The sequence below is a fragment of the Emydura macquarii genome, unplaced genomic scaffold, assembly GCF_026122565.2.
Source record: "Emydura macquarii macquarii isolate MOO-44397 ecotype Brisbane River unplaced genomic scaffold, CSIRO-AGI_Emac_v2 contig_2473, whole genome shotgun sequence".
Classification (NCBI taxonomy): domain Eukaryota; kingdom Metazoa; phylum Chordata; order Testudines; family Chelidae; genus Emydura; species Emydura macquarii.
Window position 1 is genome coordinate 10831604 of NW_027132610.1, and position 18045 is coordinate 10849648.

The 18045-nt window shown below is 38.2% G+C and overlaps 1 protein-coding gene and 1 non-coding gene across 2 annotated transcripts in view; both read left to right on the forward strand.

The window, feature by feature from the left end:
* The window catches only part of FRY (FRY microtubule binding protein), a 364004-nt gene that overhangs the window by 16847 nt on the left and 329112 nt on the right, over positions 1-18045 (forward strand). The window lies entirely within an intron of this gene.
* LOC137163159 (U6 spliceosomal RNA) lies at positions 3317-3427 on the forward strand. Its single transcript, XR_010922643.1, has one exon. It is a non-coding gene; the product is annotated as a U6 spliceosomal RNA (small nuclear RNA).

Genomic DNA, 18045 nt, shown 5'->3' on the forward strand with positions numbered 1-18045 from the left:
CATGCTTACTTCCCTTAACTGAGCTGGCTAAATAATTTATTAAAAGTTGAGTGGTGCTTTCCTATAATAAACCTAGCAGCTTAAGTTACATGGCTCTCTACCTGGGAGAGTGCTTTTGCAGGTTATATCTTAGTTTAGGTATCAAAGTCTGCCAAAAACAAAACAAGAGAGGAGTGAGTTATGGTGTTCTATTTGTTTTAAAGGATAAAATCAGAGGTATCCAGAAGACTTTCTATACTGAGGGGTCTTTTCAGAAATTGTAGCTGGGGTTGAAATTCTTGAAGGAAGCAGGAACAAGTACAGTAGCAGTGATTCTGAAGAGCAGATCTGTTCAGCGGCTGTGGAGGATGGGAGAGGAGCAGTTGGGGGGTACAGCTAGCTGAAGACAAATATCCACAAACTTCTGAATTAATGAGATGGAGGCAGGATAGGCTCCAACATGCTCTGTCCAAGATAGCAGTGGAGGCAAGTATTTCTCACCCTTAAATAGCCAGCAAGTGCTGGGGTGCTAGGATGGCAGAGAAAAGCCATTCCACCACAAAAGTGCCTCTGCAGCTGCATAGAAGATGGAGTCTGGAGAGGGGGGAGCAGAAAGAGCTATACAGCTAGTTTCATTGCAGCTTGAAAATGCCTGCCCAGACTCTGATCTCATTCTCCTCTCTCTGCTTCTGGCTTGCTGGACTACCCATTACTTCTCCGGTTGAAAAGGTGGTCCTTTAAGAAGTACTGGTGGGAAAGATTGGAGCAATATCTGCAGAGCCAGTCCTGTCTTCTGCCCCAGTCCCATTAGAATGAGGGAATCTAAATTTCTGAGTGCCAGAAGGGGGATAGGACAAGGGAATGGGGTACATTTGAGTCACGACTCCTTTCCCTCCCCAAATGGGTGTGTAAGACTCAAATTTTCTATATAGGATGTCAATTATCCACCAAATAAAAGGCCTTCAAGTGGTCCTTTATGATCTGGTTCCAGATGAACTTGCGCTACTGCTGCTGGCATAATCACTTAGGACTGTCCTCTGTACCTCGCTTCCTTGCTGTGTGTAAATATTGTTTTAATATGAGTAAAAACTCTGCATAAAACAGCCTGATGGAACAAACATGAAGAAGTAACTGATGGCTGAAATTCTGAAGATATCTTTACCCATTCTTTTCTTTTGAAAAGAAAATTCTAGAAAAATAAAATTCATAACACAATGTTCCTTCTTACAAGGAGGATTTAGAAACTTCTTTTAGAAGAAAGCGATAGGTAGCCAGGCAGAAAAAGTCCTAAAAATATTCATTCTGTTAAAGAATCATGTGCACAGGGGAAAAAACAGGTGAAATGCAATGTGATGATCTAATTCAAGTGTTGAGGGATATCTAAAATATCATTTTCAAAAGTTTTCTTTTTATAGAGCAAAAATGGTCTTCTCATGCAAGTGTAATTAGAAGAACAGCTTGCCTTATACCTATTTGGGTATGGAATTACTAGCAGAGACCTGAGGAGAAAGTTATGCAGTGCCTATAGAGAAACCTAATCTTGCAAAATTCTTGACATTTGAGTAACTTTGAAAATGGTGCATAATACCAAAAAATTACCAGTCCTCACTCTCTCCTGCCTGACTGTGTGGGTACATAGAGGATATTGTTTCTGAAGGAAAGTGGATGTTATGTGCACATAATTGGTGCCAATAATTATTTTCATATGTCAGCATAATAAAATCACATTACCAAAGTCCTCAAAAATATCTTGAGAGAGAAAATGTCAAGCTCAGAAATCTTATATTTATAGTGTTTGACATTTCTCTTAATGACACAAACTGCATTGAATGAGCACTAAGGGTCTTAGCCAAAGTCCTTTGACATCTATGGAAAAATTCCCATTGAGTTTAGTGGAATTTGGATCACTAGGCCCCAAGTTACTATTAGCCTTTCACCATATGTAATCAGATAGATCAACTACAGAACCATGTTCAAAATTTTCAGAGTAATCTTATCTATTTTTGACCTGGGATGCCTAAAATGTTGCCTAATTATCATAGTAAAAATATACTGTATTTCTGATTTTTTTTTTTTAATTAACCTCAAACTATCTTATTTGGAATATGTCTTCCATTTCCAGTAGCAGTGAGAATATGCAGGCAGTGTATCTACCAGCTGTTACCTCACTTCTCATGTTTATGCTCAGAGAATTTTATTTTAAAAAAAGAAAAGAAAAAAAAGCTAAATGGTGTGAACCAAAAGAGGGGATATCCCCCAGGGTCTGAGAGTGTGGAGCTGGTTTTTTCCCAACATATTGATCTAAATATTTAAAAAGAATTAGATTTTATCTTTTGTGTTAGATTACTAAAATCTAGTTTACCTGGTTTGACCTGGTTCTTTTGAAATCAGCTGTGCATATCATTGTACAATTTAAAACAATCACAAACAAACAAACAAACAAACCCCAGTAGTCAGTGTTGATCATCCCCCATGTGATTTAGAAAACCTTAGGAACTTTTTTACTGGCCAAAAGGAAAAAATCCTATTTTGGGACTTAACCCTTTCTAAACTTAAAATTATTTTTAGCCCTGTTGCTGAATGTATGGCATGGAACCAAAACCACTTAAATTCAAGATTCCAGAGAGCTGCAATTTGTCAAAGTTCAGGGATAATGATTACCATATATTTTATGTATCAAAGATGCCAAGAAGCTGTGAAGTTTAGTGGGCATTAAAGATGAATACAAAAGAGAGAGATTATTGAGTTGCAGTCCCTTTTCGTTTTTAGCCTTTTGAATAAACATTCGCTTTACTTAGGATGGAAACATTTTTCTTTTTCTTATTAATGAAGTTGGGTTAAGCTTTATTGTTTAACAATGAGGTCTTGCCCAAGGGGCGGTGATATTCTGCAGTACTTCCTGCAAAACAGCGTTAGAGCATTAAATCATGTCAGTGCTTAATGGCTGAATTTACTACAAAATATCCCGAGATCTTTTGCTTAAATATAGTTAAAGCTGCTGCAGATCAAAGAGCAACAGAATTAAGAGAGGAAGCCAAGTATAAAAAAGACCACTAATGTTACCGTCTTTACAGGATCAAAGTTGAAGAGGAATCTTAGTTATTGCTATAACAGGCTTTGAAATCTTATTTTTGTTGATTTCCCCCCTCCGCACCAAAAACATTATCCCATATAAAATTTATTTTAATAATGTTGTAATTATGTTCCAACGATTGAATTGCTCTCTCAGCCATTCTGTCAAACTGTAAAAAGAATTCTTAAAAGAATATAACTTGGATAACACAGTCTCTTAGCTTGGTTGACTATTGGAATACATCTATAGGAGATTTAGGATCACCTGCTCACCTCCTTTGGCAGCACATATACTAAAATTGGAATGATACAGAGAAGATGAGCATGGCACCTGGGCAAGGGTAACATGCAAATTCCTTATGGGAATACGTCTAAGGACCAGATTACTGACTTTATCAAAGTTGTTAAAACCCAAGCTGATATAGGGAGACATACAAACTAGCTTAACATTGAGACAAGTAAAGCAGAAATATTTCTTTGACAAAGATACATAGCCTTTATCAGCACTGCAAAATGGAAGGCCTTTGTATTCATCAGAAAAGAGCATGGAAACGTGCAACCGTGATTGACCAACACACTGCTCAAAGATCTTGCTGAGACAGAGAAACGAGATGTCTGTGGAAGAAACAGAATTTGATGATCACAAAAAGAATTGTGCGGGAAGAGAATGAAAATTTTGAATAAACAGAAACTGAATCAACATCCAACTCAGAAATGCAAACAATACCAGACCAGTCTACTGAAACTACTGAGTCCCAAGCAATTAGTTCAAAGATGGGAAAAAATGGGACACTGATATTCCTGTTACCACCTCTATCACTCTATAGTGATGATAAAATCTGCTAGATACAGAGTCCATTTTAGATTTTTTTTAAGGATTCAGATTAGAGTTATGAATGCTGAATTAAGGTGATACAAATAAGTAAATAGTTGAAATTCAGTTAAATTGCATGTGTCTAGTTGGAAAAAAAAAAAGGGAGAAGTCATGATGATAGTTTTGGAGAAGGACTTGAAGTTACCCATAGCGTTATATGTAGCAAATCACTATATAGTAAATCTTAGCAGAAGACACACATGTTGCTTTGCTATGGACTTAGAGCCAGGTTGACAATATACGTATCTACATAGTTCTCAGTAATAAGTAAAGTGTTTGCTGTTACTTAAAGTCTCCTATATCTTTTCTTATAATAGCTAGCTGGCAACAACTATTACACTTAGCAGATGTTTTCTTGTGTTGATTTAAGCTTTGTGTAGGGCACTCAGGTACTATAAAGATGGTACTAAAATGCTTGAAATAAATATGCACAAGAACTTGAATAGATTTTTTTTTAATATACAACTGTCCCAAAAAGGAAGCCACCTTTTAAAATCCACCTCTAAAACAAGTAATGATGCTGTTACAGCATGAAATACCAAGAGATAAATTCTTGCTGTTTAAAATGAACCAGAAAAGGACACAGTTGTGACCAAAGAATTGTATTAGCCAATCTTCCAAGAAAGGTTGAGACTGGGTCCTTTAGTTCCATGTTTTCAGGTTCTCCAGTTAACTGTGAATTTGTAATTCTATCCTTATTCTAAGGCTAGTTTGTCTGTAGCTGTTTCAGTATCCCTGAGAAATGTCCTGGGTTGATAAAGAGCTTTTTAGGTACATAGTGTTAATATGTTGGAAGACCTGCAGTTGCAGTAGGGTGGATTCTATCTAGTGGGTCTCTGACTTCTATGTTCCTACATATCTTGTATATTTAGATAAGAGATTCTTCCCTTTTTTCTCAGTGGCTATGAAGATTAATGTTGTTTAGGGGAGGTAACACACAATTCATAATTGCTAACTAAGATTCCAAGGGACTGGAATTGAGAATGAAGTGGCTGGGGCCATGATCTCTGTGAAGATTCTTGGGTTAGATTCCTTGCAGTACAAAGGTTAGATTTCTACATATTAAAGAAAATCTTGTGAATCATTTCCATGCTGAAGTATAGCAAAGCACTTCAAAACACAGCTTGAGTCAGTGTTCCCTAAAGACCCATGGGAGAAATCACAAGTTGAAACAATGGGTGAGATCGTTATGAAAAAGCAAGAAAGGAAATGGAGAGCAGAAGGGCAAACAAGTTTATGAAACGAAAAGGTGCTATGATTGTGAAAGCAGAGGATATATCCTACACAGTGAAAGGAGCACACCATATCTCTGAGCCTGGGCTCCAGCCAGAGCGGGAATGTCTGTGCTATATTTTTAGCTCTGGGGTGCAAGCCCCATAAGAACAAGTCAGTTGACCTGGGCTCTGAGATTTGCTGCTTTAGGGTTTTTTTTCCCCCATGAAGATATACCCTGTGGGGAAGAAAAAGGTATGGGGAAGAGTAGGGAAGGAAGAAAGAGAAGTGGAAATTCTGACAGTAAAAGGCTATATCAGAAAAGAAGAAAATGTCTTGAGCAAAAGCTAGTAGAAGTAGTAAAATGTCTTAACAGAATGAGAAATTATAGGAAAATAATCATAATTGCTGAAGTAATGATGCATCAAGACAGAAATGGATTATAGAAAGGAAATATGAAAAGAGAGGAGAAAAACCATGGAGATATAAATCTTTGAAGAGAGAAAATTGTACCTTTCATATATTGTAAACTAAAACTGTTGATACTAAACAAATCATTTTGATTTAAGCAAATTTTCTAAAATAGTCAGTGTTGTAACTCCAGTGGTTTGGCTGTTTACAGTTTTTTAAAAATGAACAATTTACCAACCTTTGTTAGAGGAATATGGTGACTGTTGCCACAGGTCACTATTATCATTCCTCATTTTCCTTTTGAAATGTTGAAGATTATGCTGAATTTCATATTTATAATTGATATGCCAACACAGGAAAAAAAAACCTAGTTGTTTACTTTTTAGAAAAGTTACCTTTTTTTAAAATTGCTAAACAAGTGAACTTTATTGACATATAGGAAACTATCTAGTTTTTATGGTGTAATAAACAGAATATCAAGTAATCCAATAGCTAAATCTAATATTAATTTACAGATATCACTGATTAAGACTAGGAAGTGAAGTGTGATGTTGCCATGGGGATGTCTATACGATAAAGCACAAGAAGAACTGGGCTAGTAAATAATTGATATGGTCCTAAGATTAGGAATGATCATTTACAGTCTGTTCTCTTTGGTATTTATGCATACTTTGTACATTATAAAGCAACATGTAAGCAAATTATGTGACAGGTTTCATATAGCACTTTAATGTATTATACAGCTCATGTGTGTGTATATGCACATACAATTATATATAAAGTTACTGCAACATTAAAGATGAGAAATCAAGCAATAATTGAGATAATTAAAAATATAAGGCTTTTAAGACCATATTCACTTTGTCATGCCTTGTATATTATGGTATATATTTAATAACAATATCGTATGCATTTAACAGGGGACAGAGGAATGGGAATACATATATGCTTTGTGGTTGAGAAAATGGTACACCAGCATCCTTAATATTCTTAATTGCATGTCTGCTTGACTCTTTAACTTGAATCTTGCATAAGGTTGCCCCTGCAATACTAATTTTCTAGATTTTTCCCTTTTTATTAAAAAAATACATACTTTTTCAGAGGCACTTGTGTGAGATGTCCATAATTAGACCATAATTAGACATGTCCATAATTAGACATCGTTAATAGAAGTACCTGTTTTCAAAAAGAGAGCAGATGGATCCTGGCAAGTGTTGCTTTTCAAGTCCAAAATCCATCCCTGGTAAAATAATTTAACAAATAACTAGAAATGTTTTTCTTAGTATGCTGAGGAGTGATGAACAGTAAGGAGCATGGTAACTTGATTAACGTTTTGTGCATAGAATTCTATAATTAGTAAAGGGACACAAAGAGTGTAAATATATTTAAACTTTAGGAAAGCATTTTACGCATTGTCTCTCAGAATTAATTCTAATTACTCTTGAACTGAAATGCTATCACAAGGATTCAAAATTAATGAGGAATTTTCGCCAAAGGAGTTATGATAAACAGCAATATACTATCTGGAGAGCGGTGTCCAGGGGAAAAATGCACGGATTAGTGTTAGGACCAGTCCTGTTTAACATTTTACTGCCTAGAACAGGTAAAAAAACAAACAAAAAAAACCCCAACAAAAACCTAGCATGCTAAAGAAATGTGCAGACTATATTAAATTGGGAGAAGCCTTAACCTTCCTTCAGTAAATTCTACACATGTTCATAAACACAGTACACCCTTTCTCTCTTATACAAACAAATGTAAACATGCAAAAAATAATCCTTATAAACTAATCAAGCCCTATGATTTGGGAAGGAAAAGAGAGCGAGGTGGTGGTTTTTGTTTCCTGTTTTTATATACTATGTTGATGATCATGAGTCTTATAAGAAACTAAATAGGTATAGAAATGATTAAAATATTTTTCTCAGCTTTTCTGTAATATGATTGAATAAAACCTGTTTCCTATAGATGAACTCATGAGAGAGAAAATATGGGTCGGGTTTTTGGACATGATTTTTATTGTTTATCAGACAATTGAATTAAGCTTAGTTAGTTTATTTTGTCTGCATTTGAGACCAAGGCCAGCAAAATCATTAAGCAAAAGAACAGAAGTGGAATAAAGGTTTAAACACAATGGGTCCAGGAAGCACTTTATTTAGGAAATCTCAACAAGGAAGGCTCTCACATTGCTGTTCTAAAGGGGAAGCCCTTATTAATGAGGGGTAGATTGTAGAGAATAAAGTAGTACATAACCAGTGTCTAGAGTTTTGAACCTCCTTTCATTGAAAAGCAACACAAATGATGGCCTCAGCACACTTCTTCATTTGTAACAGTCTTTGAGAAGAAAAACATGGCTTGAAGAGGAAGTAGAAATTAGGAGATATATATATATATATCGTCAGTGAGTTTCTGTAGGGTTTTGTCTGTGAATGAAAGAGGTATATAGACTTGAAGAAGAGCCCAGTGTAAGCTTGAAAGCTTGTCTCTCACACCGACAGAAGTTGGTTCAATAAAAGTTACCTCATCTACCTTGTCTCTCTAGGGATATATATAGTCAATGATAAAAGAGGAAGAGTGAAACATGTTTGGAATTGGAATTGCTTCCTCTTCCAAAAGGTTTTTGATATGCTGAGAAATAGTGTGCCTCCTCCAGCAAAGACTGCAGTTATAATGTAAATGATATTTAATTGATATATGTGCATTATCTTCCTGTGATTAAATAATACATTTTTATTTAATCTTTCTCCAGTAACTGCGCACTGAATAATTTTCACTATGAAGCTGCAAAAATGATAAAATGGCTTTTTGGTACAGTATCCAGTACTGTAACAGATAATTGGAAAACATAATTAGTAAGACAGAGGTTTGGGACTAATTCTAAGACATGGAAATTCTGGAATATGAGGCTCATGCATTCAAAATATAGCTGCAACCATAATTTTTTGCAATTTATTCTTCAAAGAAAGAGACCTGAGGCAGAGGATCTAGGATCTGTCAGTAATTTGTTTTATGGTGAGAGAAGTTAATAAAAGAAAATTTTAAAAGGTCCCATCTCAGTTCTCACTGTATCCAGTAGACACTGGGTATATTCATAGAGAGTGTGCAAACTATAAAGAATAACAAAGGTGCAGATCAAAAGTTGATCGCCATACTTAATCTTAAAATATGGAAATCCCTAGGGGTTTTGATGTACCAGCCTTGGAGTTAGGAAGGCTGGGAGAGACTCCCAGAGGTAATTAGGAAACGCCCATGTTCGGCCTCCTCTCCGCACTCAACCCCTGAAATGGGACTTCAGGTAAAAAACTCCTTAGTATCAATGTTAGTGAATCCTGCCAAGGTAATGGGCTCTAATCTGAGGCAGGCGTGGAGGGGCATGACTGAAAATGCATGCTGACATAAGCAGGTCGTGGATGCAGAAAGAGTTGTCTGGCATTTAAACAGCAAGTGATGCTGACTGACAGTCTAACTAAAGAGTAGTCAGAGCAGAAATTGCTTTAATGAGATGTAAGCTGTTCCGTTTTTTCTAAATTGGAAATACCTTATCTAATTTAACTTTTGAGAAGTGTAAATGTATACGTGTTAAATGGAATTAAAAGGAAAAATGGTTTGTTTTTCAATCATTCTTGTTTTTGTTAAGATCATGAAGATACACATACAATAATAAAGAAATCCTCAAAGAGAAGAAAATCCCCTAAACTTTAAGGAGAAATACTGAGTGGTAAAGAGTTCTTAGAACTTACCCAGCACCGTCATGTCTGGTCATGGACAGAGATGTCTTCCCCAGTGAGTTGTATTGTATCAGGCTTTGGCAGGCAAACACAAAGGAGAAGCTAAAGAACCAGGCAGAAGGCAAGAGTTGGCAAATTGTTGATCACAGCATTAAAAACAAATATTATGATGTGTCTCTGTATGTTACAAAAATAAATAATGGAAAGGGCCATTTACAAAATATTTACTAGTAAGAGTATTAAACTAGATGGGCTGTGTCAGTCTGGATCGGAAATATAATTTGGTAACAATATGGTGTGACGAAAGAGGTATAGGGAGAAGCCTTGGAATGAGAAAATGTCAGGTGGCCTGCAGAGAAAATAAAAATAGGGATAAGAAAGGAAAAACTAAGGGTCTGGGTCTGGAAAATATATCCACAATCTATTCAAGCAGCATCATTCAACTTCTGGATCTACCATCAGTTGTGTTAATCAAGAGAATGGCCAGCCTGACACATCAATAAAACCGTACCAGCTTTGCAGTGAGAATATGCAGAATTTATGGAAATGTGGGAGATGAGCCACTTAGGAAGATGAGCTCCACAGCTCCCATACTCAAAGCTTGGTCCATCCCCAGCTCCTCAAGCCAGAATATGACCCTTTACTCTGTGGGAACTGTAAATCAGTGGTTGGAAGAATTGTGGCTCCAACCCAGGGACTGGAATTTATTTTAAAAATTTGAATGAGGTGAGTTGCCTGTCTCTCCATCCCATGGATGGGTGGGAGTCTCCCACCACTAAGCAGATTCCAGAAAGGTGGTACCAGAACATCCCACTACCAGGAATGGTACAAGCTGGCTCCCCAAAGATAATGAGGACACACTGACCCCTCTTGAAGATAAGGTCAGGATGACAATGTGATGGATAGAGATGTTTTGACTGAACCATCCAGTACAAGGTAAATGGTGGGGTGGCAAGTACACACTTGTTCATGTCAGTGTATAAAAGAGGGTCTCAGAGGAAGCATCTTTGTCTGGCCAAGTGAGGAACAGAAAGTCCCACTGTTCACTGAACCAGTACCATTGTCACGAGCATATATGTATTATGTGTACTTGTAGCATGTATAAGACACTTTTTACCATGCTTCATTGGCAATAAACCTGGCCTGGTGCCTTCCTTACTGAAACGCATTTCTGGTTTTATTGGATAATCAAGTCATGATTTGGTTTTTATATTATCTGTGCAGAGCTGGAACAGCATACAGATTGGGAGAACGCATGTGCCGCCAACAGCTGACAACAGTCAGCTTCATTATTAAAATAAAGGATATTCCTTTTTCAAGGAAAAGGAAACTGTAATAGTGATCTTTCCCCAGCATAAAATTATCCTCACTTATATTTTAGAGGCCTACCTAACTATCTGAAACACAAACTTCTGTCCCATAGAAGCTCCACGAGCCTCTGGGGCCACAGAGCCATAGCAACATATTCAGACAGAACTACTTTCTCTAATGGCTACATTGGGACTTCACTCAGCAGAATTGTAATATACAGTGCATAATGTCAACCAGACTCACAGAAATTACATCTCAGTGATTTCTTGATGCAAGACAACATCTTATCCACCTTACTAAATTACAGTAGAAGAATTTTAAAGGTCCCAAATCCCAAGGATACTAATCTCTCCTTAACTGATAGCTCTATTTCACCATCAGTCAAAGGGAACAAGGAGACCAAATAACTCAAAGAATACCTATTACCTGCCTATTCAGATTTTGAGGTCCTAAAGCAAAGACGAAGGGATTGGGGCCCACCCCATTATATCCCACAAAATACAACATGAAAACTTAGTGGCGGGAGACTTCCACCCATCCATGGGATGGAGACACAGGTAACTCACCTTATTCAAATTTTTAAAATAAATTCCAGTCCCTGGGTTGGAGCCACTATTCTTCCACCACTGATTTACAGTTCCTGCCTCTATTGTTTATATAATGTCAGGAAGATGTCCGAAGCACCAGTGCCAGTGAATGACAGGTCTGGATCTTCTCCCAAGCACAATGGAGACAGAAAAAACAGAGTCTTGCTGGATGTGAATGTTTTGAGAAAAGGTTTTGTCCAGTGAGAATAAATTTTCATTTGGTTTTGTTGTTACGGATTTTGAATAGTGTTCACTACTTGATCCTCAAGAACTGATAGTATGATTATGCTAACAGTGGCTTATTGTGGTGCTGAAGAAAGCAATATAGATAGCAATTACAAAGACTTCCTTACAAACTCTTTCTGAATTGTTTAGTCCTTCTAAATGAAGTCAGCTTTTAAGGAATTTTGTAACTGGAGATCTTTTTTGGCAAATCCTTTTGTTATAGCAGAGCTTATTCTTCATGATTTTTATTCTGACTTTATTTTTGAGGTTCAGTTATGTCAAACATATTACAGCTAGAAAAAGCAATCACTTAAGGTATTATTCAGAGCACTGTTATACCAGATTAAACTTGTCTTTTTACTATATAAATATGGAGATATACATATATGGATAAAAAGTCAGTAATACTATGTAAAATATATAGTCCAAATTACTCACTTTAAAGATCCGTTCAACACACTGTTTTTCTCTCTGCCATTAAGTCTGTGGATGACTAGATGGGCAGCAAGTTGACTGCTACTTCTGACTGGCTAAGAATTGTGCACATCCTATTATTATTGATATGTTATCTCCCCCAACTCCCCTCCCCAACCCACTTGTTTGTCTTAACCATCTATTCTGTTTTGTTTTTTACACTATGTACTCTTTGGGGTAGGGGCCGTCACTTTCTATGCACATGCATGCCTACCACAATGGGGCTATGACCTGTATGGTCTCTAAGTGCTACTGCAGTATAAAAGTTAATATTTCTAACACAAATTAGAAACAGCTGTGCCACCCTATTACACATTTTCATTCAAAGTATCCTGAATCAATACAGCGAGGGCCTAATATTTTCCTGCTTTTCTTATGACAAAATTCTTTCTACATGTACAGTACTCAGTAACCACCTCTCCAAATGAAAGTTTAGCATGACTGGTTTACAAATATGTCTGATATCACTTCAACAAGGACAAGTGCAGAGTCCTGCACTTTGGACAGAAGAATACCATACACAGCTACAGACTGGGGACCGATGAGCTAGGCAGCAGTTCTGCAGAAAAGGACCTGGGGGTTACAGTGGATAAGAAGCTGGATATGAGTCAGCAGTGTGCCCTGGTTGCCAAGAAGGCTATTAGCATATTGGGCTGCATTAGTAGGAGCATTGCCAGCAGATCGTGGGAAGTGATTATTTCCCTCTAATCGGCATTGGTGAGGCCGCATTTGGAGTATTGTGTCCAGTTTTAGGCCCCCCACTAAGAAAAGGATGTGGACAAGTTGGAGAGAGTCCAGCGGAGGGCAACAAAAATGATTAGGGGGCTGGAGCACAAGACTTATGAGGAGAGGCTGAGGGAACTAGGCTTGTTTTGTCTGCAGAAGAGAAGAATGAGGGGAGATTTGATAGCGGCCTTTAACTACCTGAAAGGGGGTTCCAGGGAGGATGGAGCTAGGCTGTTCTCAGTGGTGACAGATGACAGAACAAGGAGTAACAGTCTCAAATTGCAGTGGGGGAGATCTAGGTTGGACATTAGGAAACAGTTTTTCACTAGGAGGGTGGTGAAGCACTGGAATGGGTTACCTAGGGAGGTGGTGGAATCTCCATCTTTAGAGGTTTTTAAGCTGCGCCTTGACAAAACCCTCGCTGGGATTATTTAGACGAGGTTAGTCCTGCTTTGAGCAGGGAGTTGGACTAGATGACCTCCTGAGGTCCCTTCCAGCTCTATGATTCTATGAACACTTCTTCAGCACACAGTACCAATCCCACAGTTGACTTTTTATATCAATTAGCAGGAGGATGGGTATCTTACGCTGCAGATGATGGGAGAAGGATGCCTGGACAAGAGATGCCTCATCTAACATTCTTGTCTTTCCTCTTGTCACTGATAGTGATGTCATCAAGAAAAGCAGAAAATGATCAGGCTCAAGTCGAACTGCTTCAGAATACACTATATGCAAGTATGTAACAGGATGGCAAGTTGTAGGACCCTGCCTGGGAATGCTGAATTATTTTTGCTGATGTCAAGTACTAGAACCCTTCATAGACATGCTGAGTTATTTTTGTTGATTCATTCTAATGTCTGGTCAGTTGAATCCCATTAGTTCCAACCTGGGAGCATACAAGATTTTTAGTAAACATTCTGAGGCATATGGACTAGGGGCAGGGACAGAGAAGTCCTACTGGAAATAGCCCAGCTCAGGAGAAAGCTTAGGCTGAAGTTTGTATTTTGTTGTTGTTGTTGTCTATGTTAACAAAAGCCCTGATGTGTATGTACACTGTTTGGATCAGACAGAGAATTCCACCTGCTTACAAATAATTTTCATAACTCCTTGATTCTGCATCTCCCCATTATCCTACCTCTTGCAAGTGTCGACTACTGAATCCTTGAATTTTTTGTCCCAGGGCCCAGAACAGATGTCAGATTACAAGCTGCAAGGAAGGGGCATTGTGAAAGTTGAACCTCATGAATTTTGGTTACTCCAAACAGTATATGTTCTCCTTCAGTCCAAGCCCTACAACAAGGTTCTACAAACTGACTCGGAAGGGGAAAGTTAAATCCTCTGATTCAATTCCCATGTTGTGGGTTCTAATGCATTCTGTGTTAGAGATTGATCACCACTGTGGCCTTGATCTAGTTTGTTTCATGTGTAAATCACAGCATAGGTAGATCAGACTCTCCTGCAGGCAAGAGAATTTGGCCTTTCACTGTCACGTTGCTTTAAGGAATCTAGCAATCTCTAAGATCAAACTGATCGTGAAGGAGACTTTTCAAAATGGAATCCGTCTTTTGCTTCAGGCCTTCACTTATCATCCTTTATAACCATATATAGAAAGAAGCTTTTTTAAATTTTGTCACCCTTCATGTGCTTATTCTGCTATTATTTCAATGTAGAAAGTTAGTGAGATTGGAACATCAAGGAACAGGCTGTCTCTAAAAAGAGATTGTTCTCTTCCTTCCTCCCCAAACTAAATATGAAAAATGAATTAACTAAGCACTGCTTTGCCCTAACTTTGCCAAAGACCAAAACAGCCTCAGGAAGTTCCACAGCCTGGTATTCCAAATATCCACCAAGTATTGCATTAATATAACTCAGGCCTTCTGTAAATTTTGCTGTCCATATGTGTTGTGTGGGATATACAAAGGTCAACAGAGAGAAACTCCAAGATGGGTTTGCCTAGCCGACTGTAAGTCGAACCAAAACAACAACAAAAAAAAATATTGTCAAGCAGACTATTTCTCTTCTACAAATGCAGATTTCAGATAAATCCTTTTAAAAGTCAGCTATCTAATGTTTCCCTCCCTTGTACCAGAAATGCTTGTCAATTCCTAGTAGTGATGCCAGTTTTATGGAATTTTTATGTGAAAACAGGTCAGATTTGTTCTTGCCTTTAGATTAGCTTTCTGTGCGTAGAATGGCTTAGAGGTTTTTTGTGGTTTTTTTTTCCTCCAGAATGTCTGGTACTCTAACACACTATTTCAGAAAATGAGAACTGCACACTCTGGAAAGTCAGTTGGTAACCACTTCCCATTTACACACATCAGGAGTTCCCTACTGTAAAAAGGAGTCTGTCTATTAGAAAAAGTGTTATTTCAGCAGTTGTGTATGAGAAACTAATATTCTGGGATGGAAATTACACTAAAAACAAGCATAAATTGTTATATTTGGAAACATGTTGACAAAGTGTGCAGATGTTCATGTCTATTGCATAGTTTTTTTTTTCTGTGCTATAAAATACTTTCAGAAACGTGCTAAATAAAATTATCCTGTAAAATATATTTTTCTCTGAAACATAGAGGGAGATCTTTTCTAGTTAAGTGTGATCCTATTCAGATGCTGAAACAGCTTCTGGATATGTGTAAAATGGACGTTTTTAAAAGGGAGAATTCACTGTGAATAATGTTACAATATCAGAATGGAAAGTAATGAGCAACAAGAGAATAAACTGAGTTATGCAACAATTCATGTTTTTATGAACAAGTCACTGTTCCTATTTTAAAAAATTCTTTCTAATACTAGACTTTTAGTCCTGACCTTGATTATCTCACCAAGTATCTATCTTTCAGTCCATAAATAATGTCCACTTTACCTCCTCAGTTTTTCTCTTGACCTCAATGAGTAGGGAAAATGTGATTACAACCTTTTCAAAATCAAAGATTCAGGTCTATTGTTACCTCCATTTTCACTTCCAAATATATGATTTTTGATTCTCTTACCCTTTTTTATTACCATGTTAACCCTTTCATACTAAAGTGAAAGGTGCTCTATAAGTATCTAACATAGTGAATACCTGGTGATGAGAAAATTTTCAGGCATGATAGCTGGATAAACTGAAATCTTATTCAGGTTTTAAGGAGGAAAAGACTAACACTGATTATACTCGCTACAAAAGGCTATTATCCCTTACTCCTCTGTATGCATTATTTGTGGTTATCTAAGCATATATTGTAGTCTTCATGATCTATTAATCACGCTTTTGGGGGGGAGGGAGATATTTTAACTGTAGCTTGATTCATTCTCCTATGTTGCATTTCTGAAAAAACAACATATGTTTCATAAAGGAAGGGTGAGAGTAATGTTTTTTTCCATTGTAAAGAAACATACTCAGCTAGTTCCTGTGTTTCTCTCTTTCTAATTTCACAGTTGCAAAATGTTTCTGGAGTAATTTCTCTGTTTTGAACCCCACCCGGACTGTTGCTAGGCAGATGAGCTGTGTTACGTAAATTGCCAGTTACTGAACAGGCACAGCAGCCATAACCAGCAATGTTACAAACAGCCAAATTCTGGAGGAAATAACTTCTAACACGTACAGTTCAGAACAAGAACATCAAATGTGGAAAAATGAAAGGGTGAAGTTTTATTAAAAACACAATGTTTAAAAAACAAAACAAAAAAAAACCCAACAAAACCCTGTTGCCAGCAGCAGTGACTTTGAAGGAAGAATATGGATGTTAGAAAATAATGGACAAAATAGTAATTACTTTTGAAACTACTGAAAATATCTGTTTTGGAGCTTTAATTCATATGAAGGAGAGCTATGTGTTAAATTTATTGTGACCATAAGAACAGACATATTGGGTCAGACCAATAGTCCATCTAGCCCAGCATCCTGTCTTCTGACAGTGGCCAATGCCAGGTGCTTCAGAGGGAATGAGCAGAACAGGTAATCATCAAGTGGACCCCATCCCACGTCACCCAGTCCCAGCTTCTGGCAAACAGAGGCTATGGGGTAGCATCCCTAACATTCTGTTAGCTTTTTTGACTGTTGCTGCACATTGAGTGGATATTTTCAGAGAACTATCCACAATGATTCCAAGATCTCGTTCTTGAGCAGTAATGGCTAGTTTAGACCCCCATCATTTTATATGTATAGTTGGGATTATATTTTCCAATGTGCATTACTCTGCATTTATCACCATTGAATTTCATCTGCCATTTTGTTGCCCAGTCACCCAGTTTTGTGAGATCCTTCTGTAACTCTTGACAGTCTGCTTTGGGCTTACAAAACTACCCAAGAGAGTTATCTGCAAATTTTGCCACCTCACTCTTTACCCCTTTTTCCAGGTCACGGTTATAGTGTCATAGTCTGTGAATCCAGATATGAACTCTCTCTTCAAGATTGTGATTGTATGGATGCGGGCTTCTGGTTTGGGCCGAACGCTGATTCCTGGATTGGTTGATAGCCTTGATGAACTGCACAGTTTTCATAAGCTAGTGTCAGTTTTATTACAGACAACTGATATCAGACTCTTCTAATCCAAATTTTGACACTCTAAATCAAACGGTCATTTCCCTCCCCCTCCTCCCACCCCCCCACATAGTCATTGTCATAGTTCAGGGCAACTGCACCTGTATTCCCTTCCATGGTTCCTTGAGGGGACCCTCTCTAGGCTCCTCAGCTGTCACCTCTCTTGAGGCATATCTAAACTAAAAACTTAAGTCATCCTATGGTAGGTAGTAATTACTGCAGTGTTTCATGTCCACACTGCCCTTCTTCTGTTGATGGTGCACATCCTCAACAGGAGCACTTCCACCAACTTAAGGGGACAGTGTGGGGGGCTGAGAGCCTGTATAATCAGCTTTCCGCCAGGAGCTGGGTTGCCCCTAAGGCTCTTGGTTCTCCACTCCCTGCTGGGAGCCCAGCTGCTTCCCCTAAGCTCTTGGCTCCCTGCTAACCCCCTGGAGCCCAGCTGCTGCCCCAAGGCTCTTGGCTCCCCGCTCGGATCCGACCTGCGCCCGAACAAGGCTGTAGTGTAGACATGGACATAATTAGGTCGACGTAAAGTGCCTTATGTTGACTGAACGCTGTAGTATAGATCAAACCTTGGGTAGAGACCCATGTGTGTTAGGGTATGTCTACAATGCGGAGTGAAGTTGATTTAATTTCAGTTGACTTGCACCTGCCGAACTTACGAAGTCAGAGGAACGTGATCACACCACGTGCATTGCGTCGGAGGTTTGCGTCCCCACCAGCTGCACTTGCATCAATAATCAAAGCAGTGCATTGTGGGTAGCTATCCCACAGTGCAACTACCCGCAGTGTCTTTTGGGAAGGTTGTCATCCTCCTGTGATGCAACGTGCTCCCTCCCCCTTCCCCTTTTGTCCAAAACAAACAGGCTAACATTTTTTCATGCCATTTTTCCAAACCCGTCTCTGCCACGTGCATGCCAT